At 38.7% G+C, this 25,498-nt stretch overlaps 1 protein-coding gene and 1 long non-coding RNA gene across 3 annotated transcripts in view; both read left to right on the top strand.

Annotated features, from left to right (window-relative positions):
• LOC100743182 (plexin-A4) overlaps positions 1 to 25,498 on the top strand; it is a 433,200-nt gene that overhangs the window by 200,667 nt on the left and 207,035 nt on the right. The gene's annotated exons all lie outside the window — the stretch shown is intronic.
• LOC117151445 lies at positions 757 to 22,436 on the top strand. The gene is made up of 3 exons (XR_004461382.1): positions 757 to 889; positions 2,841 to 2,844; positions 22,422 to 22,436. It is a non-coding gene; the product is annotated as an uncharacterized LOC117151445 (long non-coding RNA).

Below are 25,498 nucleotides of genomic sequence, written 5' to 3'. Positions count from 1 at the left end.
GGAGAATCGACGGAAGGGCGAAAGGGCGTTCCAATGGGAGAGGGGCGAAAAGGGTGGGGGAATGAGGAAGGAGAGAACCGGTGTGTCTCGCTCGACAGGGAATATCGCGCCGGGGCTGGATGCTAATTAGCATTTTCCAATTAAGGCGGCAAAGGCGGCGCAGGATCCCAGCTAGCGTCGTGTCTCTCCTCCAGGAGACAGAGAATCGTTCCGTGCGAATTATCCTCCGCGTCGACATCAAGAAATCGTGTTACATCCGTAATTCCTGACTTTCGCGACTCCGCGTTCTCTCTACGATTCGTCTCGTGAATACCGAGGAAACGCGATACACGTACCGTGCGCGCGTGTCTTCGACGAGAATCTCGTGTTTCTACGTTGCGAGTTTCGTATTGGTGAAACACGAGTTACGAAATTTTCACCCCTTTGCGGCCGAATCGTTAGCGCTGTTGGTTGCTCTGCTTCTTCGTCTTCGATCTTCAGGAACAGCACGATGAGCTTAATGGAGGCGGAGGTTGGGTTGATTTAAAGATTTGGGATTTTATCGTGCGACTGCCGAGATGTCTTGTTTTTCCGATTATTGTAATTTACAGGCGATTTCCTTGCAGTTTTGTTGTAATGGCATTATAGTTGTATTCGTGTAGATATTTGTCTATTTGCATCGTTACAGAATTAAAATATTTATGTGTTTCTCGTAACATTAATGTAGAGTTTTATTGGGATTGAATTATAATTATAGTTATATTAGGTTGTCCGAAAAGTTTCTTTCGTTTTATAAGGTGATAATAGATGAACAACAATTTCTGTTTTATATTATTTTATTGAATTAGGTATGATCCATTCCGTTCTATTTCTATTATTATGTTCGCGCACAATTCAACAAACTAATATAGTGATTGCCACTTAGTTGCCAACCCAATATATAGAATAACTTGTGAGGAATATAGATGAGCCTATATGTATTAGATTGTCCGAAAAGTTTCTTTCGTTTTATAAGGAAATAATAGACGCGTAATGTCTTTTGTTTTATATATATGTTATAATATACTGAGGTACGTGTTAATGAGCGATAGTTGTACGTAATATTAATTGGAAATCTGCGAGTAGGTTCTCTTATTAGAAAGCACCAAAATGTAAGAGATTCTAAAGCTCGTTAGAAATTATATTCATCTTCACATAACAAGTAAAAGATTGAAAGTAAAAAAAAGGCTGAAATTCAACCTCGAGCCTGAAGGCTGAAGTTTATCTTTAGCTCGTATCTTTAAGCACATATCGGTATATCCTATATGCTATGCTAATCGTCGTTAAATCTCTTCACCCTCGATTACTCACTCACTGGGATCATATCTCGACTTGAATCAGCCTCTAACATGGTACTAGAGAACGTTCTTTTATTTCTTTCTTTTAAAATCTGCGGCCATGTCCGGGCAGAAGGCCGGCGGGCACAGGATCCTCCAGTTGCGCGTATCCGCGTGTCCAATTACCATTTGCCAATTAAAAGTTGGAGCCGTGTATCGGACGGCCTCTCGAAAAGGCCTGCGCCTCGCGCTGGACGGAACTCGATTATAGGAAAAGTGCGCTGTAGACCGTTTAGAGTTTTAGAGAGACTTTGAAAGAAAGAGAGAAGGGGAGGAAAAAAAAGAAGGAAGACAGGGTTTCGAGAGTAGGAAGAGGGAAAACGTGCAAGGACCGATGGTCCCCGAGGAGGCAAAATGTCGTGGGGAATATCTTTGAAGGAGCAGTCTACGACGAGTAGACAGCGCCAATTACAATTTTCCAATTAAAAGGTCCGTCGAAGGGATGCTTCTTTATTGAACGAGGAAGATCGAACCGGTAGAAGTTTAACGTGATCAAAGTATGATCGTGATACGGTAGAATTCCGCTCGTTTAATATTTCCAAATATACAATATATACAAATATTATATATATATATATAGCGTTTCATAAATATGAAATTAGATAGAAGCTTTTGATGTGACAGAAAGAAATTACAACAAGTATATTTATGTCGATATTGTTATTTTAATTTTATCAGTTTTATGATTAAGCAGAAATATTTTAATATAAAATGCCTAAAAGTACCAAATACTGTTGTTAGGTTTAAAGATATAGGTGATATAGGTAGGATTTAGGATGCTATCTTCGAATATATTTACTCGAAAGACAGTTAAATAGGAATATCGAATGGAAATTAGAAAGAATAACGTAAATGTTAACCAAAGGTATTTTGAAGATACTTAAATAGAAGTCGAAGAACGTTGGGCAGGGTTAACGACAATCACCGCATGCCTGCGTGATAAATAAATCGAACGAATGGTAGGTTGGACGCGACTAGGATTCCGCTTCGTTTCATCGACGATCGTTCGACGTCGATAAATTTCCCCCTCAAATATTTCCTCCGTGCTCGGTGTTCGAATCAATTTGATCCTGGTAAGTAGTACCTTCGAGGCGGATCTCTCGCCAGTTTCTCGAGGAACGAGAAAGATATGTTTAAATTTTTACATTAAGAAGAAGAGACATCAAGAATTACGAAGGCCACTGTTCGTACCGCGTTAGATCAAATTAAATCATCTAAAGAGAGAATCATATTTCTTTAAAAAATCCACGTAGAAATCGAGGAATGCCTGCGTTTATTTATTGGATATTTATCAACGATTCGATTAGTACCACACCCTAAGCGAAGGTTAAATTCCCTTCGCATACTCTTGCAGCTCTCTATCAAACAACAAAGAACAATATACGATTCTACGGTTGATTAAAGAAAGACTAGAATCAAAACGAAACAGTAAAGAGAGAGAGAGAGAGAGAGAGTAATATCACGATGAGAATTCCAAGATGAAAGAAACGTAAAGAAACTATTCGCATAGGTCTAATTCACGCCATGATGTACCTCCACGATCGAACGATAATACAGGCGAGCCGGTTAATTGCAATTTCCCAATTAAAATGCCAAACAGTCCCATAACGCGTCGCAAATGGACGGCTTCAATCGGATTTCCATTATCGTCCCAGCGTCGCGATAATTTGCGGCTAAACTCGCGTCTCGTTCCGGCTGACCACTGCACCAGCCTACGCGTCGCTTCTCACCGGTTGTTGTCGCTGCCGTTGCTTGTTGCTGGGGGTCTCCGAAAGGCTCGCGTGGATTCTCGCCACCCTCTCTTTCCCCCTGTTTGATACGTTGCTGGTCCGCGATTCTCCCTTTGTCTATCCATGTCGGGGTAAGCGTCATCGGGTCGTTAAGTTTAACGTCAGCGGCGATTAGTTAACACGCTCGTGACCAGTCGACAGCCTAGGCTCGGGTCAAGCGTGTAATTTTGCGCGGTTGTATCCTCCCCACGATTTTCCCGCGAATTTGCTGCTTACTTTATTGTACGATGCTTTGAACGTTGGTATTGGTCTGTCGTGTGTGTATTTGATTTGACTGAATTTATTTCTTTTGGAATCGTCAGCAGAGTTTAGAGGAATTTGTAGGCGCCACGATGCTTCAAGATCTATGATTTAGCAATTCAGATAATAAAATAGAATAAAAAATTAGTTCAGTAATAAACGTTATTAGGAAATTGAGCTTCGTTTTTATTCATATTTTTCTTATTTGCGACATGTCATTGCGCAGTTCTGTATTATATGAATTATTAATTGTTTTTCCGATTTAAGGTCAAACATCTTTTTAATTTGTCTGTCACGATAAACGTTGGTTTTAACGTTTCACTCTGAGGTTATCAAATAACTTCAACGTTTCAAATAGCTGTCAAACACTCGAAGCAACAACATTATTGATCGTTGAATAATAAATAATAAATTTGAATAAACGCAGTAGTCTTAGTGGTACATGAAGCTAGAGCCTTTTAAATCTGGATTTGAGATTAAAGTAAAGAAATTTGCGGAATTAAAAGTAATTGCATTTTTACGTGAATAACTTGATGAATTTAAAATGAGATTCGAATAAAGAAGTTTGAGGAATTAAAAATAATTGTGTCCCTGCACGAATATATTGATTAACGTAAAATGAGATTCGAATAAAGAAGTTTGAGGAATTAAAACTAATTCTGTCGTTACACGAGTATCTCGATTAATTCAAAATCGGTGAATGTCAGATTAATTTAAAATTGAAACTCGGCTCGAAACAACTTTGTTTGTAACAACAAATTTCTCTAAAACTTGTTACAATGAATGGCGACTAAAGTCGTGAGATATGAAAGAAATCCTTCATTCTTTTCGAGAAAATGTTTATTAACGAAGAATCTGCTTTTTCGAATCATCATAAACGCGGAGTTATCGGTTATCGGTTAAACGCTGCGATTGGTGAAACGAGGTTCTGAAAGCAGTTAATAAAGTATTTATCGCACAAAAGAAACTGTAGTTCGTGTTTCGATTTATAGAGTTATCCAAGTCGGATTTGACGTGCACAGATTTTCCTACTTTACCTACCAAAGTTTCAGTGGCGTCAAATGAAAGTAAAGATTGTTGCATTAGAAATGTAAATGATTTTTAACGGGAAGAATGCATTAATAATTTCAGTGGCATTTAAAGATGTAACGACCTATTTAATAGGGAATGGAAATTTTACAAGAAGAAATACTTAGTTAGTTTCAGTGGTATCAAAAGAAAACAATCATTACGTAGGAAAGTTTTAATTATAAAAAAAAAAAAAAAAAAAAAAAAAAAAAGAAAGAGAAAGAAGAGAAAAATGAAACGTTCATCGCGTTACAACGGGCTTTGTGTTTCGATAATTCTCTCGCTACCGGTTGAGCTAGCGTAACTGATTTCATTCAGACGTTGCAATTAACGCTTCCTACCTCCCGTGCAATTTCGCTGACTGGTCGCAAACACAATATTCGTGGCAAATTCATTCTACACCCCTTGGCAAACAGTTTTGAGATCGCGTTCCTGAGTAATCCGAGAAAATGGACCATGTGTCAGGGATGCAATTAATATAACTGAGTGTTTAGTGCACGATACATCGGTTAAGTATAGAACGTATGATAAGTCGTAACTTTTAAAGAATCACTAGATTATCGAGGAAATTAACGTTGTCTAACGCTGTAATTAACTATACATTGCGAAATTCAAATTTAATGCAGGTATTGTTAAAATTTAGTTTTCTTTAGTTTTCTGTGAAAATCGACAATCGATATACAAAGTCTTTTAGTTCTTATTCATTGCAGAATGATGATATAAGTAACGTACAGATAAAAGTAAGAATAAATTGTTATAAACATAAGCTTATTAAAAAATTTATTAAATGCTAAAATATGAAATAATCGGAAGCATAAAGAATAAATACGGAAAACAAAACACAATGTTAAATACTGTAAATGCTGAAAAAATTTCATTTTCTAAGGTTTCTGCAAACAGTAAATATATTTCTGATCATTGAAATTGTAAAATTCACAGAAACGACGTTCATTAATTCGGCTTCTGAGAGGCTCGTATCGAATACCATTAAAATCAGAAAAATCCAGGAAAATATATTTGTCACGTTTATCCCCTATAATCTTCGGTTACTAACGTAAAAATCGTGATACGTGTGTCCGATTCTGGAAACAGGCAGAAGGTTAGGGTGCAGCTATACAGATCGATCGATGTGCAATATCGATGAAGCGCAAAGGGGCGGAAAAGACTAGCCAGCTTAAAAGCGATGCCAGAACGTAGCAGGGAAGCGGAAAAGGTGTTGTATTATTACGTCGACCCCGGCACCGGATGAATTTTTAACAGTCTTAGCGAGCCGAGCAACCAAGAAACGTGCCAGCAACCGGAGAATTCTCCGGGTTCGCGGAACAAGAGTATGTATAATAATTAAAAGACTCCGGGCCGCCGTGAGCGACCGGAGCCTTTGAATCGCGTCGAAGTATGGCGCCAGAATAATCAAATTAGCGGCCGTTTTAACGGGAGTGCTTTCCAACGGATGAAAATCTCGTTGAAAGAAACACCGGCTCGAGATTTATTGTTTGCCTCGATTGTTTCACAGCGAAACTCCTCTCTTCGCTTTCAACGACGTTTCCATTCAACCTTTACGAAACGAGGACCCTCTCTTTCCCTCTCCAACGTAATACGTTCCCTTTTCTTTTTCTGGAGATCGGTTGTTATTTGAGAATATTATAATCATTGATTGATTAAGTGTTTTGGATACGAAGATGCAATATGTGTGTATCATTTCTATTTTGTAATTTTGGAGTTGAAATAATATATTATAATATGTCATTATGTATATATGTATGCGTGAGATATTATTTTGGAAATTTCCAAGAGACCGAAAGACACGTTTAGTTTGAGAATGAAATAAGAAGACAATTGATAACGTGAGATTTTCGTCCATTATGAATGTATTTAATTTGAAAACTGCTTCTCTGTAGAAGATGGAATACAGTTGTGTCTGAAAGTTCGGTTATCTGACTTCCGTTTTACCGAAGTTTCGTATTATCCGAGATACTTGGAAGATGATTCCAAATTTTTTCGGAATTTTAACACGAAGGGTACGAATATGTAAATAGACGGATATTGTGAAAGCAGTTAATCAAACTACCAACCGATTCAATAATTAATTAAACCTAAATACGTGTACAATGTTACATTATCAAAAGGTTTTCTATCATTTTGTTATACGATTTATGATCGAGTTTTCGATTATCCGGGGGTTCACATAGGGTTCTACTGTATGTGACTTATTACATTCTAGCCCTTCTACTTTTTATATGAAATAGTCGAAGGAAAACAACATAGATGGATTGAAATGTAGGTACAGCCTTTTGATAAGAGATGAATTAATTCAATTGATATGGTAATTTAATTTGATTAATATCTGTACCTAGTAACCAACGTGACAGTACCCTTTAAATGTTCAAAAGGGTAGATACGCGAAAATCCCAAAATCGAATGAAAGATCTTAATATGGAACTGATTGACAACACGCTGCATTCTAAAATTGCTGTTCTGTAAAAGACACAAACCGTGACTTGTCCTGTTTTCCATCTGAGCTTCGATTCTCGTTTTTTGCTTTTTCCTCGGCATGTTTTTGAGTCAAATAAATTACAGAAAAAGTTTCCCAGTAACAGAGATAAAAAAATAAAAAAGAAGGAAATTGTTCCTTTTGGTGGTTCAAAAGCGTGTTCTCCTGAAAAAGTGCACAAAGCATAGTTATCCTGGCTGTTACAAAGGACCGACGTATCCAAGATAATTCCTTTACATCCTACAACGGTAATTGCGACTGACGCTTCAACCAAATTCCGCACGTCTCTAAACGTACGCGCCGTTACGAAAACTTCTCCGGTTCCACGACCCGGTTGCAAAATTAATTTTACTCCGGCAACACGTAAAATTAATCTTGCTCGCACGGAATTTCGCGCAACTTTGCGATCTAACGTGTCATTAACGAAAAGAGCCATCGTTCGCGAGAATCAACATGGTCGACATTGATATACGTACATTGCCAACTAGGTATTATGTTCGAAGATTTCGTGCTCTTGACTTAAATCTGATGCTTCCCACTGCTTTTATTTTTTTTTTAATTATTTTATCATAAATCCCTTTAACGTACTTTTTAATAATACTAAAGAAAATGTTAAATAAAGCAAAATATTTATTGAAGTTTTGCAATGATTGTAACGAGTAGACGTTCCAACGTTTATAACCAGCAGCGCTGTACGTAACAGTGGCCTATTCTGCTTAAATATTTCACGTTAATACAGTCTAAAAATCCTTTATTCCTTTGAAGAATCGTGCGAAAATAAAACTCTGTAAATGTTATTCAACAATTCCTCTACATTCTACAAACGTATACATTTTTCTCTACATACGACAATCTCATATTACGTTCACAAAGGTACATCAGACGGAAAAATCAGAAAGGTACGCCTACGCCATACACAGATGGTTGTTTTAAATGAAAACACCGAGCTCCGATTACTTTACCACGAATAAAAAGTCAAATAATGTTCTTTCGAAACGGACAGGAAATCCAATCACTACAAATCACAGGAACTTTTGTGATGACACAATACCTTCGTGCGATGATTCATCGGCAATTAGGCATCGTTTCACCGAAACGAGGGAAGCAACGCGCGAGAGTTGTATACGACTGACCGTTTTCGTAACGATTCGATAGCTATCTATCCGTCGAAGCGGCTGGATCATCTTTCGTGATATGCCAACACCGATGGGGGCAGTGTAATTGCGCCTTCGAGCCTCTTGTCTACGTCGATTTCCCTTTTCCATCGTGGAAAAAACGCCTTGGGCTTGGTACAGCACGGACGTTCGTCGATCGCGATCCATTTAGCGCGTTAATCGCCGTAACACCGCGTTTATGGCTCGATCTTCGATCGTTGCGCCTCGGGTCACGCCTTCTGCGTCATTCGCTTTCTACTGAAAATGTCGGAAAAATCTCTCTGTACGCGCTTTCGTTCCGCGTTTCGTTCGTTTCGCGAGATTTTACCGGTAGATATTGTTATAGCTTGGTGTTAGGTCAGGTTTATCACGCGGCCAACAAAGATTCCTATTTTTCGTCCCTTTTGTATTATTTTTGGCTTTTAAAAGATTTCAGAGGCTAACGTTTTTACACAATTTTTGCTTTACAGAGGTACGCGAATCTTTTTTCAGTAAAAATGAAAACTCGAATTTAAGGATGAAATTTCCTTTCACTGCAGTTTCTCTCCATAGAGTTGAGTAATTTTTATACTCGCTTGTCTTTTTTCGACGTTACCGTGTGATGAGAAAACCACTCTTCAAGTTTAATCCTTGAAGTTACTACGATTACGTGTTTAAATTATAATTATAAAATTAAATTTAAGATCACCGTAATTCTTTGAAATTTTCAATTCTTCAGAATTTGTTACCTTACTAATCTACCGAACATATAGGTATTATAAAATTAAATTCAAAGTTGCTACGGTTTGTTTACTAAATTACTGTTCCATCAAACAACTATAATCAAAGATCAAATTCGATATCAACGCGAATTTCCAAGATTCCATCGACCTCTCAAATCTTACATCCTTCTCTCGACTCAAGCATCAAACCAAACATCAAACAATGGGAAACGAAGGAAAGGGTAGGGTTCAAGATCGGGCGCAATCTTCGTGTTTTCACGTTGATCGCGCTTAGCCTATCACGAACGTCTTTCATATTGGAAGGATTGCACAGATGGAAACCTGTAAGGTAGCAATGAAAATATTGCGCAAACGATATCACGCTGGTCGAGAACGTGTATCGCGATTGCGGTCATCCTTCTCGATCCTATCTCTTCGCTGACGATAGGAAACTCGAGGAAAATTATCGGAGATGGCAGATACTTGAGTCCATGAATTGCGCAACTGTGACGATCGGATGGAATAACTGTTTTGTCAAGGCGTGCTCGGTTACACGTTGCACCTGAATGTTTTCCGGTCGCTGACTAACGTAGAGTAATTGGAAACTGTTGTTTGGTCAGAAGTGTGGCAAGTCGCGCGTTGCAAGTTGAAAGAAGAGCTGGAGAGGTGCACGCAGTTTGCGTCAAGAACACTGCACTTGGACGTACGCTGTTGATGGCGAATGCTAGTTCGTGTTTGTGTAATTAATTGGTGGTTGGACGAGCTGCCGTTTGTTTGGATTAACTTGCCTGTGGTGACCTGCAACGTGGGTGAGGTTAGGAGAAGTGGTTTGAGCTGAGAGGGAAAGAGAGAGAGAAGAGAGAGCCATTAGAAAGGCTACAATCTGTAGGAAAAATGAGAACAATACTCTTCCTTTATTGATGTCGATTCCTTCAGAAGAAGAATACAGGATGATCGAGTTGGGAAATAAAATAATTGTTTATTGTTAAACTTTCTTGCTAAAAATTGTTTCTAGTACCAAGATCCTCAGAATACAGTCAATTTCTCTTAAAATGAACATAACACACATCTATACAATATCCTATACATTTAGTATTATTCATAATTATTCGCGGAGTACAGCTTTTATCGTCCGTATCTAAAATCTTAAGTTATTCACATGACGTGGATCAGTGTTTAAGAATAACTGTACAAGAAAAGCCTAACATTATATGTATATATAACTATGCCTATATATACCATATAAAATCTGCCACGAATAATCTCTGATATCCTCCCACGCGACTTGACGAATAAATATTCAGAATCAGTGGGACAAAAACCGGCTTTCACGCGTCTAATCGAAACAAACCTAATACCTAGAAGAAACCTGCATTGCTCGGTTCTGAAAGTCACGTTGTTATCGCTGTGGCGCGTGGGTATCGTATAAATTCAGGTATTTAAACGAGCGTTCGAGTCGGAAACGTAAGAAATCCAACATCTTGGAGAGGTCAGCTCGATTAAATCCGTCGCGAAGCGGAGAAAAAGGCGCGTGAAGCACGGTCTCGGCCGCGAACGTTTTGATTGCCACACGAATTGCATTTATTTTGTCTCGAGATCCGCGATAAATTGAAATAAACTGCACGTTCTCCTCGTAATCTTATCTGGATCACTCGTATCGTTGAATATTTTTTAATGCATGAAATTTATCTTATTTTAATCAAGCGAAAATATTAAACATATGGTGGAACATCGATTACCACCACGTGACAATCAACGTTTTAATGCACACCATTATAACCTTGCAAGGTGTAATTTTGGTAGGCGTAATTTCACCGAACATTTACCAAAGTCAGGGAGAGTCACCAGATCCCCAAAGGGCTCGTCGTTCTCCGCTTTTCCATTCACCTGGGAATACCTTTCGAAACTAGGGTCTACCACCACTTCCTGTAACCGATGACCCTTGTACCCGTCGACGTTTACGACCGCGAAAGGACGATGGTCAATGTTAAACTAACAAGGGGATGGACTCGACTCTGTGTCCCTCTGTAATTTTGATCTACTTTGGCGTTTGTGAGGCAGGAAGTACAGGGATGATACTGTTGGAGAAGGAGCGGTAATGCTGAGCTGACTAAAGGATTTATAGAGTCGCGTTGTTTATGGGCTACTTAGCAATTTCATGATTCGATTAGGTTTGTGAATGGATTTTGTACTCTGTACTGTGAGAATGGAGGGTTGTTGTATTAGGGTGACGCATAAAATGTTTCTTTCTCTCTGTCGTAACTTGAAATTTGTTACGTGTATATAAAATATCACGTTTAGTAAGATAAAGAAAATACGCTTATTTAGAATATGATTTTAATTCCACTTTCAATTATTTCAATATATGTATCGAATATATTCAGATAATATAATCGCGGCCTTTCTTCAGAAAGCACTTCGAGACTACCAAGGATCCTGTTTAATTAGTAGCAATGTAGCAATGTAGATACAGATTGAGATAATATGTTTCTTAACGACTTTCATCGTCACCTAAATCCTATCAAGAACGACTTTGAGCATCCAAATGTACACTTCGTCTACAACATAAAATGAACCTTTCCCTTTTATGGAATGGCAACTAATTATAGTATATAATGTATAATACACAATCGCATCGGCCATAAATTTCCCAAGACACTGTGAAAGATGTTTAGAATTTTACATATCACAATATTCTTCAAGGAATAAGCTAGTCCACCTCTCATCGAAATACATAGACATTCACGACGAACGAAATGTGCATTGGCTCTCGATAGTTCGTGTGCTTCAACGTCAACCAATGCACAGGATCGCCCGGTCGCAGAAATTTCCAAGTCCCGGCGTAACTTTGGCAAAAGCCAGAGTCAAAAGCCAGCCGTTCCTCTATGAACTGCGTGTAAACTTCGTTAACAGGTAGATATCGTTACTTTTACCGTGTGCGGTAGCGGCGTTTCCAGCGGGTCGTCGCTTGTCTCGCGGCTCACGTCGTAGCTCAAGGAACGCGTCGCAATATTTCGCGGCGCGATTTTCTCCAACTAATGCAAGCTGTATACAAGACGTGACTTTAGGAAGCGGGTACCGGAATTATTTCTCTCGGTGGACCGGGTAGCGAAGTAGCGAGCCTGGAAATAAACAGCGGCGAACAGCGACGCCGCCACCGCCGCGAAGATTTATCGTCAATTTCGTGGCATTCTCTCGTTCCACGGGGTTTTATGGCCACGCCACGCGTTCGTGGAAGGTCGTTCGTATTACTTAATCGAACGGACACGCACGTAACGCGCGGCGTCCCTGCCCCACTCGGTAGAGAACGCTCCTTCCGTTGTTTGCCTCTCCATTGTTCCGGTTTGTTGCTCGATCGTGCGAGACGACCGAACAATCTGACTCGTTATGCGGCCGCCATTCACGCGACCAAGCGATCGATCCGCGTGAACTTTCGCGCGCGACACGCGCTTCTTTCACAGATGCTTACTGCGGAATTGCTTAAACGATCCGGGTTAAAGCGTTGTAATTGCGGTTTCAGAGCTCGTGCGTGTGATGCGATGTGTTTATCGGATAGAGAGTGGATGGTAATGGGGATTGTTTTAGGGGTGGTTTATGGGTGCATGGCTTTATCAGAGGGTCTATGGTTATTTTGGCTTATTAGGTTCAGAATCGAAAGATTGGCTATATAGAGGAACTTTACGAATATGTAAGATAAATATGTAGTGTATGTTGATAATTTTATTGAAGTATAATCGCAATTTAAGATTCGCGGTGTACGTCAAATACCAAAGTTTCATTCTAAGTGAAAGGAATATGATGTGCGGGTTCTTTTACGATTAATTTATTTTTAATAGACAAAAAAGCCTGTAGTACTTTAATGAATTTAGATTTACAAAATTGTTGATCGCATAGACGTTAGAGTAAATATAGTATACTTATTATACTATTATAATATCTATACTATACTAGTATACTATTATAGTATCTATCTATACTAGTATACTATCTATAGTATCTATACTAGTATACTGTTATAGTATCACTTATTACACAGCTATCAAATTGCATATGTAAAATGAATTTTTCAAGAATTAAATATTATACATAAAAGTTTCATTACAGTTTTTTGTATTTTTACATAACGAATCATCTTTTGCCGGCTCGTATGATTTTTTCAATCGCATGCTGTATTGTAAAATTTTTAGTACGAGAATTTGCTAAAATTTTTGATACGAGAGTTTGATAAATTTTTTAATACGAGATTCTCTGTATGACATTTTATATTTTATCTATATATTGTTGTAAAAATGTTCCTCAAAATTTCATGGTATTTAATATGCTTTCTATATTACAGTCGGTTTCATTTTGTAAAAGTAAATGCTAGCTCAGAGGCAAGACATATGCGGAGAATGTGTTAATTAACACGTTGCCTGCAGGGATATGTTACCTATTAAAAACTGCTTCTAGAGGGATTTTTGTAAAATAGAATTAACAATAAAGGGTGTGCTTTATGAAAGTTCATAATATAAAATTTGAGGCTGAAGTAAATCGTGGTCGTTTAACAAGATTTCGGATATTTCGAGGTAGAGTGAAATATGAAACAACGCTAAGTAAAATCTTGATTTAAAAGATTAGCAAATCCCACGTGTTAATGGGTCAGGACTATTTAAACGATGTACTCGAGAATCCACGCGAAGTTTTCATTTTCCACACTGTGTTTGCACTTGATTAGACTGCATATATGCATATTTAGTTCATTTGCTCTTGTGTCTAACTTTACAATAATTAACATCGTTCACGCTGAAGATATTTCATTTTCAATTGTTTCAAAGATATACTCATTAAGCGAAATAATCGTAAAATTATAAATCAAATTGTTCCACGATTCCTTCATCGAAATTAATTCTCGAATTTGTTAATGGAAGAAATGGTATAGATTTAATCCGTTAACATAACACTACATATATGGATATCTACCAAATATCTGCTTTGTATGAAGAGATTCATAATCCTAATTGATCGCCTGCTATTGTACTATTGTACTATTGTACTATTCTCCGTTGTCTACAAGCATTTAAATGCCTGTTATATCGTATTTATTGTAAATCGATTGCAGAGATGTTGTCGATAGAGTTCTGTTCATTCTATATAAAATAAGGAAATAATCAAAATTATATTCAACAACGAAAACTAGATATACGAAATTAATATTCACCTTAAAAAGAAACAAAGAATTTATTTATCACGAAGGAGGCAGTTTAAATAATTCCAATTTTTTATATAGAATATTTGAAGCAACAGCGTCACCTTCATTTGCATACAATGTGCGAAATTAAGTTGTGGCTTTCGAGTGATCCAACCAATCAATCATCAGACTGAGCAAAAAATAAGAAAACTGAGCGGAACTAGATTGGAACAATCACGATCCAATTTGGAAAAGCCAACAACGCCAGAAGAGTAGCATTTGCCGGCCAGAAGCAGGTTTTTTCCTTAAACATAACGACTAATCCATAATCCCGTGAAACGAGTTCGTCCAGTCCACGTTCCCGTGCTCCGTTCCGCTTCTCTTGCAGTGTTCTTCTTCCACGCGCGTGTCCGCCCTGGAATCCCCGGTCACCGGCTAATCCGTGGATTAACGCGCGACACTATGGGAATTTATAGCGAGGAAAGATGGAGGAGATGGTAATCGCGCTCAGTGAAACGTGGCAAAGTGCGCGAATTTCTCTCGGACCCGGCAGACGTCCGCGAACCTCGCGTATATTTCCGACCCCTTCCGCTTCTCGGGTGGCAGCTACCCCCTGGTCGCGTTACTTATCGCTCGCGGCGTGCCCGAGAACGTTCAACGGTTCGCCATGAAACTTTGCCTTCGATGCAACTTCACTTGTTGCGAATAAAACCGTAGTTCTCCTGCTTTTAACGTTTTAACAGCGCCGTGTATGTACTGAAAACTCGAGAAACATTCGCTGAGAGGGTGTAACACGAGTTTATGCTATGGATACATAGCCAGTCACGAAAGTCTACTTGCTCGTGTCGAATTTTGTATGTATGTGATTTATCAAAGAAACTGGAGATGCTGTTTATCACAAGATCATTGCTAGCGCCCGTCTAGAAGGTATTTAACAATTTGAAGCATTCGACACACATGGATCTTGGGTTGAAATCACATAGAAAATAACGAGATTACAGATTAATGTTTTCAACGCCAAATAGGACATGTTTGCGAAAGAAAGACACTTTCTGGACAACCTAATACGTACATCCATACTATTATCAAAAACAAATATATTTATCCCTTAATTAATAGAACATTTTTGCGCTCATACGTAATATGAAATGTAAAACGATCAGCAAATACTCGATCAATCTACTTAATTAATTAACAAAATAAACATCTAGCGCTACGATCTTTTTACCGATGAAGCTCAATGAATCGACAATTATAAATCCCACCTATACATCAATCGAAAAATTCTATAAAAAGTTTCGTTCATAAAGTCTCCATTGAAATTAAACCGAAAAAGAGAAACTCGATTCAGAACGAATCCAAGTTTAACAAATACCCTATCAAAGAACCCGATTCTCCAAAAAATTTCATTCATGAATACTCCATTGCCCCCTCCTTAAACCCAACCCGAAATTGAGGAAAGCTCGGCCCAGAAGCAACCCCTTGAAATCCAAGAAACATCCCGGAATGAACCTTAAAGCCTCTTCTCGGTGCCGGTGAGAATTTCATTCGGTTGAAACCGGGAGCGGGTGGAACGCGCATCAAGTATAATTTCGGGCAAATGGGAGGATAAGTGACGAGTCTCGGGGTTATATAGTGAAGTGGACGATGAAGGAAGGCGGCAGGTCGACGTCCCGGCGTATTCGAAAGCGGCTCGTGGAACGCTCGTTAATCCTTGGAGTCACGTGTTAAGTCGTCGTGTTAGCAACTTTTCCAGCGTGCGGTGTAAAGTAAAAAGGACGAAAAAAGAAAACATAGTGGATGGATGAAAGAGAGAAGGAAAATCGGGCGAGAGGCATTTTCTCCGGTAGCCGCGTTACGACGCCGCGTCCCGACGCAATTAGCGCTTCGCGATCGGCAAACGAGTAGCGACTTCGCGTTCTCGCTCGATTATCTCGCCACGATACGGTCCATCGACTATGAATGAAGCGCGAGCCCGCCTGTCCTCTCGTGGGAAAGTCTTTGCCCGCTCGTGAGCCTGCTCGCTTGAAAAACGGCACACGCAGGGAATTCGCGGCAATTTGCTACTCGATATGTTGCCGTTTCTTGCCTGATAACGCGCAGGAAATGGTTTCATTAAAGAGGAATAAGTCCGTTTTTAAATTGGCCACCTCCCGCTTTTACCGTCTTCTGATCTTTTTTCTTTCTTTTTTGTTATTTGGTTGGTACTCGAGGCTTATGCGTGTTGCTAGAAGCAGCCAGGGTAATTATGGGGTAGTTAGAGCAATAAGGAGGATCATTCGGCTTGTTCGTGTATAAGTAGTGCGTGTAAACCGTTCTTACGATTGTGCCACTCTCTCCATTCTGCTCGCGTTATGTTCGAGTATAAAAGCTGTTTTTCTTGCGACACTGGGGATTAGGGCTATTTGTTCTGCAACCAGGAACTTATATAAGTGATATGGCACCGATAAAAATACTGATTTCAAGTTTAATGCAATTTACGCGGCATATAAGCTTCTGGGCTTCCAGCGATGCTACGGGAATGGCCTTCTGCCATGAAATTTAATTTATAAAATGCAACGCAATATTCGTTACTTATTTACTTTATAGATTTGTTTTTTAAATTTACTTTTTAGATTTCGGACACTATTCTCCTATGGAGGAATTCACAGGAGGAATTTCGTTTGAAATTAATCATTATTTAGCGACTTGCTTCCGTATTTCTATTCGAGCTCCAGCAAGACTTTTGATATAAAATTCGGATTATAAAATGGAACATAACATTCGTTATTTATCCACTTTATAGATTCGTTTTTTTAACTAAATTTATTTGATAGATTCCGGACATTATTCTTCTATAGTCTGGTCAAAATTTTATCACAATAAGCATTTCGTTCTGGACCAATCATTATTTAACTATTTTTGAAAATACTTTACAATAACTTTACAGTAATAGTAATATAAGACGCTTTAAGATGTGTCGAAAAAGATGAGTCGCAAGAAAACTCGAACGCCATAATAGATAAATAAATAGATAATGTGTAGTTCAAGTTTAATCAATCAGTAATTAAAAATACTGATGTTGTATGCAAGTTCGACGATACGACTGGAGTAATTCTAAATGATATTTTGCTTCGTTAATTTTTATCCGCTTTGGCCACATGATATAAAAATACGCTTATTTCAACACGCATTGCATCGATGATACGAAATAACCAAATCCAACGTTTACTTAAAAATGTACGTATCTTCCCAAGATAACCATATTATGAAACAACACATTGATGAAAATATTCAAAGAATTCTTTTCGAATTTCTTATTGTCAGGATAAACGGCAACAGTGAAAAATATAATTTCTTCCGAATAATGCTACGGTAGGCGATAAATATTGGAGCGATTGGCGACGTGTTGCTATCGAGATGATTTCCACCGACGATTTGGAAAGTCACAGGGCAGCATGGAGCGGATTATTTGCCCCGTGGTTCTCACTTTCGTTGACGTAGCTGGAGCAATCGGAAACCTAGGCGGCTCCATATTGAAATCCATAGTTCATGAATTTTTATTCCCGAACGTTCCCCTCTAAAGTCACCGGCGGGCTTTATCGCGTTCTCATTTCGCCCTCTCCTCTGGCCGGAAGTTTCGCGCCGCCGGACCGGGTCTAACTTTTTCAAACATCATTTGCCTTTGTAAAAGCATCGGGCGTTCATTGCTCGAAAATTGCTTTCGTCGAGTGTATCAGCCCCACGGGAACGTATTACACGCGTCTGTAACGCGAGCTCGAATATATTTTTTTCTCTCTCTCTCTCTTTCTCTGTCGGATTTCTCCTATTTCCTTTTTCTCTTTCCCTTCCACTCTCTCTCTTTTTTTTTTCACTTGCGTTTTTTGTTCCTTGTTTTTCGGTATTCCTAGCCATCCACCCTGGCCGTATTGTAAGCCTTTAAAATGCGTGTTTTTTAAAACGCTATCGCGAGTCGCGAATGACATCTGTCCTACAGCGTGGACAACGAACGAACGCAGGAAAATCGCGTGCTGAAAGCGCTGAACCTCTGGAATAAAATAAAATACGGAGCTCCGGTAAATCAATAGTTCCTTGCCGCGTTCAGAAATTTTTTTCCGCGTTTCGCGCTGGTCCAAAGCCAAACTTTTACCGTCCATTCCATTTTAAGTAATCTTCTCGACGAATACGTTTTCCGTGGCTGATGAAATTACTATCTGGCGTTCCGGTGTTTTTATATTTTTCGTGTGACCGTATCGAAGTGTTTATCAAATGAGATTCAATGGCAGAAATAAAGCAAAGAATAGCAAAGATATAAATTTCAGCGAAGGATACTTGTTATTTCTATCGCAATGAATATTTTCTTTGATTAATCAGACTTCCAGTTATTAGAATAGAAATATTTGAAGATTGTAACTATTTGTAACAAAGTAGCTAGAAAATACAGTGTATATATTCAAACTTGTTTCAGACTTTACCGATATAACGATGATAGCCGAGCCTCATAACGGTCTTCATGAAATTTCAAAATGAGTTTCATACAACACATTATAGTACATCATAATTATTATATGTCTAGAAGTGTTCGACTACTTTCGTGAGTTTGTATAGTTGGTATTACGCTATCGAGATCATAATTCGCAGTAATTCGCAGTGAGGGTGCACGTGGCTACTAATCGTATCATATTTTTCCTGGCACAAACTAATCTTCCACGTTCGACCGGCCGCGTGCACGCGCTTGTTTTCTTCTCGTTGGCGCGGCATTACGCTTGTGCAGAAGCACGGAACGCTATCGCGTTGCATTCGATTCCGGACGAAAGCGGAGGGCTGCATTCATGGGGCTTGAGAGCAATCGCAGGAACACTCAATTGCCTTTCAAGTAGATCGATTATGCTCTTGGGGAAAAGTCGCGATCGACAATTGCACAATTACGTTCGTGGCATTCATCCTTTTCGCTGAAGCCTCGCCCCCTTGGTTTTACCATTAATCGAAACTTGGCCGTAAAAGGGACTCCGCGTATTCAAGATAACAATTGCAAGCAGATCATTCCGTAGTGAACAAGGTGCTGTTTATCAATTGTATTTATTATATGTTAATTGTTATTCGAAGAGCGCTTATAGAGAACGCTTCAAGTGGCAAGAAACTAGTTGTTTTCAGGAGGAAGAGGAAATTTATGCATTACTGCAGGCGAAATTCACGAAAAGGAAAAATGTATCTTTAGAAAACCATGTGTATATGCCATCTCTAAAGTTGTACAGACAACTCAATGTTCCATTCATTTAGATAGATAGCATAGACAAAATTTAAGAAACAATTAATTAATATTTATTGGTATCATCTTCTAGCATTATTAATAAATATATGGGAAGGGAATTTGCAATTAAATTTTATATTATAGTGTTCTCATTGGTAAAACTGGTAAACATCTGGTAATTATTGATAAACATTCATAAAATAGTATAGTGTTTTCTACTCTATTCCAATCGTTAGATCATAACATATGATTCTGTTATAGCAGTTTCCTAAATTTTCTTTTCCCTGCAATAAATGGTTTTGTCTAAACTAAATATTAAAAGCGCATACTCTTTTAATTATTTCCTATCTTTTTCTAATAATTTCTAATTATTTTGAAAATGTAAACTCGCATGTATATCCGCAATTTGATAATTACATATCGTTAGATATCAGAAAATATTTTATAGCCAAGAAACGAAAGCTTGAACGCGACTTGCATTAATCATTGATATGTTGCTCTATTTTATAATTTCTCAATAATTAAACTACCGTTACATCGTTAATAATGAGACTAATCTCGACATTAATAGTACCTTTCCATCATCGTCGACACCTAAACTTTAACAATCCGCATCAGTATAACTCTCCAGTCCCCACAAATAATCCTGTCTCGCCAATCGCTTATTATCGAACTCCAGACTTCCGTCGAAAAATTTCACTGAACAATTACGGGAATAGGTACTTTCCCTGGTCTCTTCTAATCGTTCGACTTCGTGGTTCGTTAACTGCGGATTGTAACACGTGGGCGGATTGTTAGGGATCGCCTTACGACCAAGGGAAGCTTGATTTTTGTCGCGATTCACGAACACGATCTCGCGGCGTCTGGTTGGCGCTCTCGATGACACAAATAAATATTCTACGTCAAAGCTCGATAACCTGTTAATCATGGATGCGCATAATTACGAGCGATCGTATACCTTGAGCCTCTGATTCTGTAATTAAATTCGACGATGGCATACCTCGGACGACGGTCGATGAATGTTTCCTGGTTAAATTAACAAGATGGTAAGGGCCTGTTCCACGTATACGTTCGATCATTACGTTTACTCACCCTGGTTTCTAATTGATTTAATTAATTATTTTTCCGTCTGTATCGCTTAATAAAAGGGATACGTAGCTGATGTTCCGTTTATGCTCTTTCGTGTGTCGACTTGTAACGCTTTTTGTCCCTTGAAACTGGAATGGCGTTCGTATAGTTTATTAGATGGGTGTGCGTGAGAGATATTTCTTGCGAGGAAGAAATGGTAGGAAAAAGGGTGACGAAGATGGTAACTTTGGATGTGAATATTGTGAAACGTGGAAGGGTGTTTCTACTGCAGACACGTTATGATTAATATTAATTGTTTCGATATCTGGAATTATTTTACCAATAGTAATTAAGTAATTTAAAGATTGTAGAAATACTAATATTGGAATATTTAAATAAAAAGACGGAAGTTTTGAAGCGATAATTGCTTAATTCGTTTGCAAAGTATGCTAGAAAATAATACAAAACAATACAAGTCTCGTTAACTATAAATAGATTTTATATAAAAGCAACAATCTTTGAACGAACTTATTGTACAATCTAATATTACTAGATGTAGATTATTGGACATTATTCATATTAATTTATTATACATATATCGCATATTTTATATTAATAGATTGTACTTATTCAATTAATTCATTGAATCTTTGTTTATTGATTTAATTCATTAATTCATTGAGGTAATTAATTAAATATACTTATCAGTCAATGTATGTACATACTAATTGCTGATTATACTAATTTATACTTAACACTAGTGAATGCACTTGTCAAGAATAAGAAACATTTTTGTCGACACTTTTACTAAAAGCTTATATGTATAAGTGCACATATTAACTACGCTGAATTTTATTAATAAACCCATAGAATATTTCTGAACATTGCAATTCATCGCACAAGTCAATATTATTATTCCAATTTTGGGTTAGCTTTGTTTCCAAGCTATGTTTGTGTTTAATGACCAAAATGGGCATTATCGTTTCGCTTTTGAGGTCGTTAAAGTATCATCTTTTAGTCCTGATTATACTAATAGATAATTTGTTCGTTTCATCCCTTAAATACGAACGTATCGTGATCCCAAACGTAATAAATATGATACATCAAAAGCCGCAATGTAATTTTTGATACTCGTTCGAGTGTCCCGAGGTGTTAAACCAGTCCTGTACCTATCTGTACATTTTCGCAGAGTAGTTACCGTTTTATACAGCAGAATCGCGCAAGCCTTCGCCCTTTTAACATTTTGGAATTTCCGAAACTCTCATTAACGTGCAAGTACCTGTTTCACCATTGTATTTCGTTCAGAATATTACATTGTTCACGACTTTTGCAATTAAACTCACAGACTGACCGATGTTACGTATATATTTTAAATGAGGAACGCGGTTCGCTTTTAACAAAATAAACTTTTCTACCAACGAAAATGATTAAACGAAACGTACATTCGCGTGTTCGGTAAATTTCGTTCGTTCCCGTTTGAAAAATTAAGCGGGCACGTATCACTTCGAATAAGCGTGTAGCGGCGATAAATAAATGTTAAATCACGCGAAATGTTAAGTTTTAAAATGCATGAGAAAAAAAGAAGAGCTGACACGTCTATCGTAATACGATGTACATAGAGACTGTGGCTTATGAAATTTATCGCACCACTTTATTACCTACTTTTTATACGATACGAGTTTAAGCGCGGATTATGAGTCGTTTCTCGTTGAATCTCGTAAATAAAAGTGCAATTTCAGCGAAATGTTTGTCAATGGATCTCCCACAAACAGTAAGTTGTTAAATAAACTAAAAAAAAGAAAAAGAAAAAAAAGAGGAGGGGTTAGTATAATTCATATTGAATGGGCACGTGTATCATGAGACGAGTTTTTTAGAGGGTAGAAAATCGATTTTCTCTTTAATGAATCGCGGAATACAAATCCTGATTGCGTTCGCGCTTTTGAAGCGAAAATAACGAATTCGTTATGGCTGTAATCGTGTTTCTGAACAGAGTGGTATGCAATATTTGCGGAATTTTTTTCAGCGGCCGCATGACGAAACACATTTTACTATCCTCGTTTGCATATATTTCGCGGGTCCGTTGTTCTCGTCCGTATATTTCACCCACACGGTAAAAATGTTTAAGCGAAACGGAGAAAATAATTTTATTCACTCTAGAGAAATTATTGCTCGGCTAATTTTGCAATTAAATGCGACAAAATACGCGAATCTCTTAACCTTCAAAATCCGGCATATGACAAAAAAAAAAAAAAAAAATTTGAAGGCAGGAAGAAATTATCGAAACTATTAAAATTGACCAAAACCAGATTTATACGTAATGGGATTATCGCGAGAAGCAAGCTGCTCAAAATCCATTACGCGATAGAAATTATTATTAAAGCTATTAAAATACCGAAAGAAATTATTGTTAAATCTACTAGAATTGATCGAAATCAGGTTTATGATTGCATTATCACGAGAAATATGGAAATTGGAAATTTCCAGTGCTCGAGGCAAACCAATTATCATTTTCGTTTTTGATGAATTCCAGCAAATAATCCATGCAACAGAGATTCGTTTTACATTCCACCTTGCCAAAAGAGCATTTTTCATTGTTTTAACGTGTGTTATTTACCAATTCAAACTGCTTAACTGTGCTTCGTAATTCGTTAAAACCTACCCCATTCGTTTCCACTAAGAAAGTCGTTTCTTACTTTTTCTCCACTAACACCGCCATTTCAACTTCTTTATTCCTCTCCGCCACTCATCAAAACTTACCCTATTCACCCTCCCTACCTCTAACGAAATCATTTTTTATTCTTTTAACACTTACGCGATTTATCCTCCACGATTTCAACTCCACAATTGTACCTCGCCATTCGTCAAAACCAACCTACGTAATTCATCCCTGCCCCCTTCAAAATTCCCTTTGGACCAAGCGTTCCCATACCGCCTCACATCCTTGCTTCATCAAGCGTCCACTTTTCACGACCACGTAAGAACCAAGGACGCGAGTTTTCTCTGTTCCATCTGTCAGGAAGCCACGTAGTCTTTCTCAAGCCGGGCGACAACGGCCAAAGCGTGACCGTGTCCACTGCCTAGCATCGCAACAGAGACGTATCTGCTGTCGTCTTCGCAGCAAGTCACTGTCCCCTAATTCCTCGTATCGTAAGGAAGAGGCGGAAAAGGGGGTTGGGTTTAAGTTTGCTCGACTGGAGGTTGCACTATCACGCGATGGGAATGTGTCACGTCGACCGCTACGACACAGGGGGCTGGCTGTTATCCTGTGAGTTGGATTCTGCTGCGTTTCGTGCGGACTTGCCTCAAGGTACCCTGCTGGATTTGCCAATTGTTAGGGGGCTCACGCGCCTCTGTTGGCTTTTGTCTAGCGAGTGGCCTCGATTTTTCCGGCTTACGTCGCGCCGTACCATGGCCATGGGCTTAAGGGTCTCTGTCGGCGTAATGATTTATCTCGATATCGATGGTCATAGTTTGCGATGTGCTTTAGAGGGCTTGGCGAAGTGGACAAGGTTTTGATTTGTGGAGATGGGGAAGATAGAGCTGGATTAAGGGCACGGAGATTGTTTTATAGAAATATAGGTTTCGTTGTTATTTTGCGAGACAAGTTACGACGATGGTTAGGACACCTGCTCGCTTTAGATCCGTTGGCTGAATTCAATGAATTTTAATCTATTTTGCGCTTCGTTCATGGGATACGTATGATACGAATCTAATCTACTAATAGATTTGCGGTAAAATAAATGGTAAAACAGAAAAGAAAATGTGGAGAAAGTATTCAATTTATGTTAAATACCAGTAGACGTTTCTTTCGTTTCATAAGAAAATAATAGATACACAATATTCTTTGTTTTATATTATTTTATTGAATTATGTACGATCCATTTTGTATCATTGGAACAATTTTCTCGATCAAAACGCCAATTCATCGAAAGTGTGAGACACCTTTTACTTTTAGAGAACCAATTAGAAGATGTAATGATGTCGAGATATGATAATTCAAAAGACCATTGAAGTACATCGCACTTGTCTCACTGCTAAACGAGGAACACTGACGATTATCGATGTCAATCACATTTTGCAGATATCCAATCTCGTAAAGACAAATTATTCTTCAGCGCGTTTAATTCTTTATCAATCTGAAGCTTGGAAGGAGATATTGAAAGTCAGAGACGAGGACAATTATTTTCACGGAACGCAGAAACAGAAAAGGTAAAAGGAAGAAAAGCAACAAAAGAGAAACAGCAAAAATTAATCCGATTAATCACGACTTATTTTCAATACATAATTGAAAAAAACGTTCTTTGTCCTTCGTGTACACGTATCCTCTATTGGCAAGCATTTTACCTTTCCATTTCTCTCCCTCTCTCTCTCTCTCTCTCTACACCTTACACTCCGTCTGTGTATCCCTTTTTACCGTCAACAACATGCAAACCGCTCTAAATAACGGGCCACGCGAAATTAAAGGAACTTTCCACCAGTTGGGATCGTTTCTATCCAAAACTAATCAACCGGATTTCCTTTCAGCCATTCACAAAGCTGCAGGCACGCTCGCGTGCTTACCGATACACGCGGCTTGTGTAACCGGTTTCTATCGATAGGTCATTCGCGGGATCTGGAAACTATTATCCCGAACGATGATAAACGAGCAACTTCAGTGGGCGGGGTGGCAGGGGGATGGTAGAAAAACGACTGTCATGATCGTTGAAAGAACGAAGAGAGGAAAAATCCAACCATCCTCTCCTCTTTCCCTTTTCCCCTTCGATGATAGCTAGCTCGATTTTCACGAAGTAGAGAACGGAAGTCCGGTGTGACCACGGTTAGTTCGTCATCCTGTAATTAGCGTTGTCGAAGTTGTCGAAGGTGCTCGAAGCGAGCGACCAGGCCCGGAAACACCCGGCGGTATCGCGCGTGGAATCGATATCTCGATTCCCCTGTTCCCTCTCTCGGTCTCGCCTGCCTGCGCTTCTCTCTCTCTCTCTCTCCCACTCTTACTACCCCTCTCTGCTAGAAACCAACCACCCGCACACCCTCGGCCCGTCGTCAGGTGTGCGCGTACAAAGGGGTGCGTACGGCCGCGTGCGCGAGCGCTTGTGCACCCATTCTCTCCCTCTTGCTCTTGCTTCCACTCCCCCCTTATTCGTTGGATGGATGCACAACAGACAGATGTAGGCTGATTAGAAGCTCGTGGAAGCTAGCAGAGGCTGGTGCCGCTTTTTAGCCGCCTCTACACAGAC

This window comes from Bombus impatiens, unplaced genomic scaffold, assembly GCF_000188095.3.
Source record: "Bombus impatiens unplaced genomic scaffold, BIMP_2.2 scf_0216, whole genome shotgun sequence".
Taxonomy (NCBI): domain Eukaryota; kingdom Metazoa; phylum Arthropoda; class Insecta; order Hymenoptera; family Apidae; genus Bombus; species Bombus impatiens.
The sequence above is the reverse complement of the archived record's forward strand: the minus strand, read 5'-3'. Positions and strand labels throughout refer to the sequence as shown.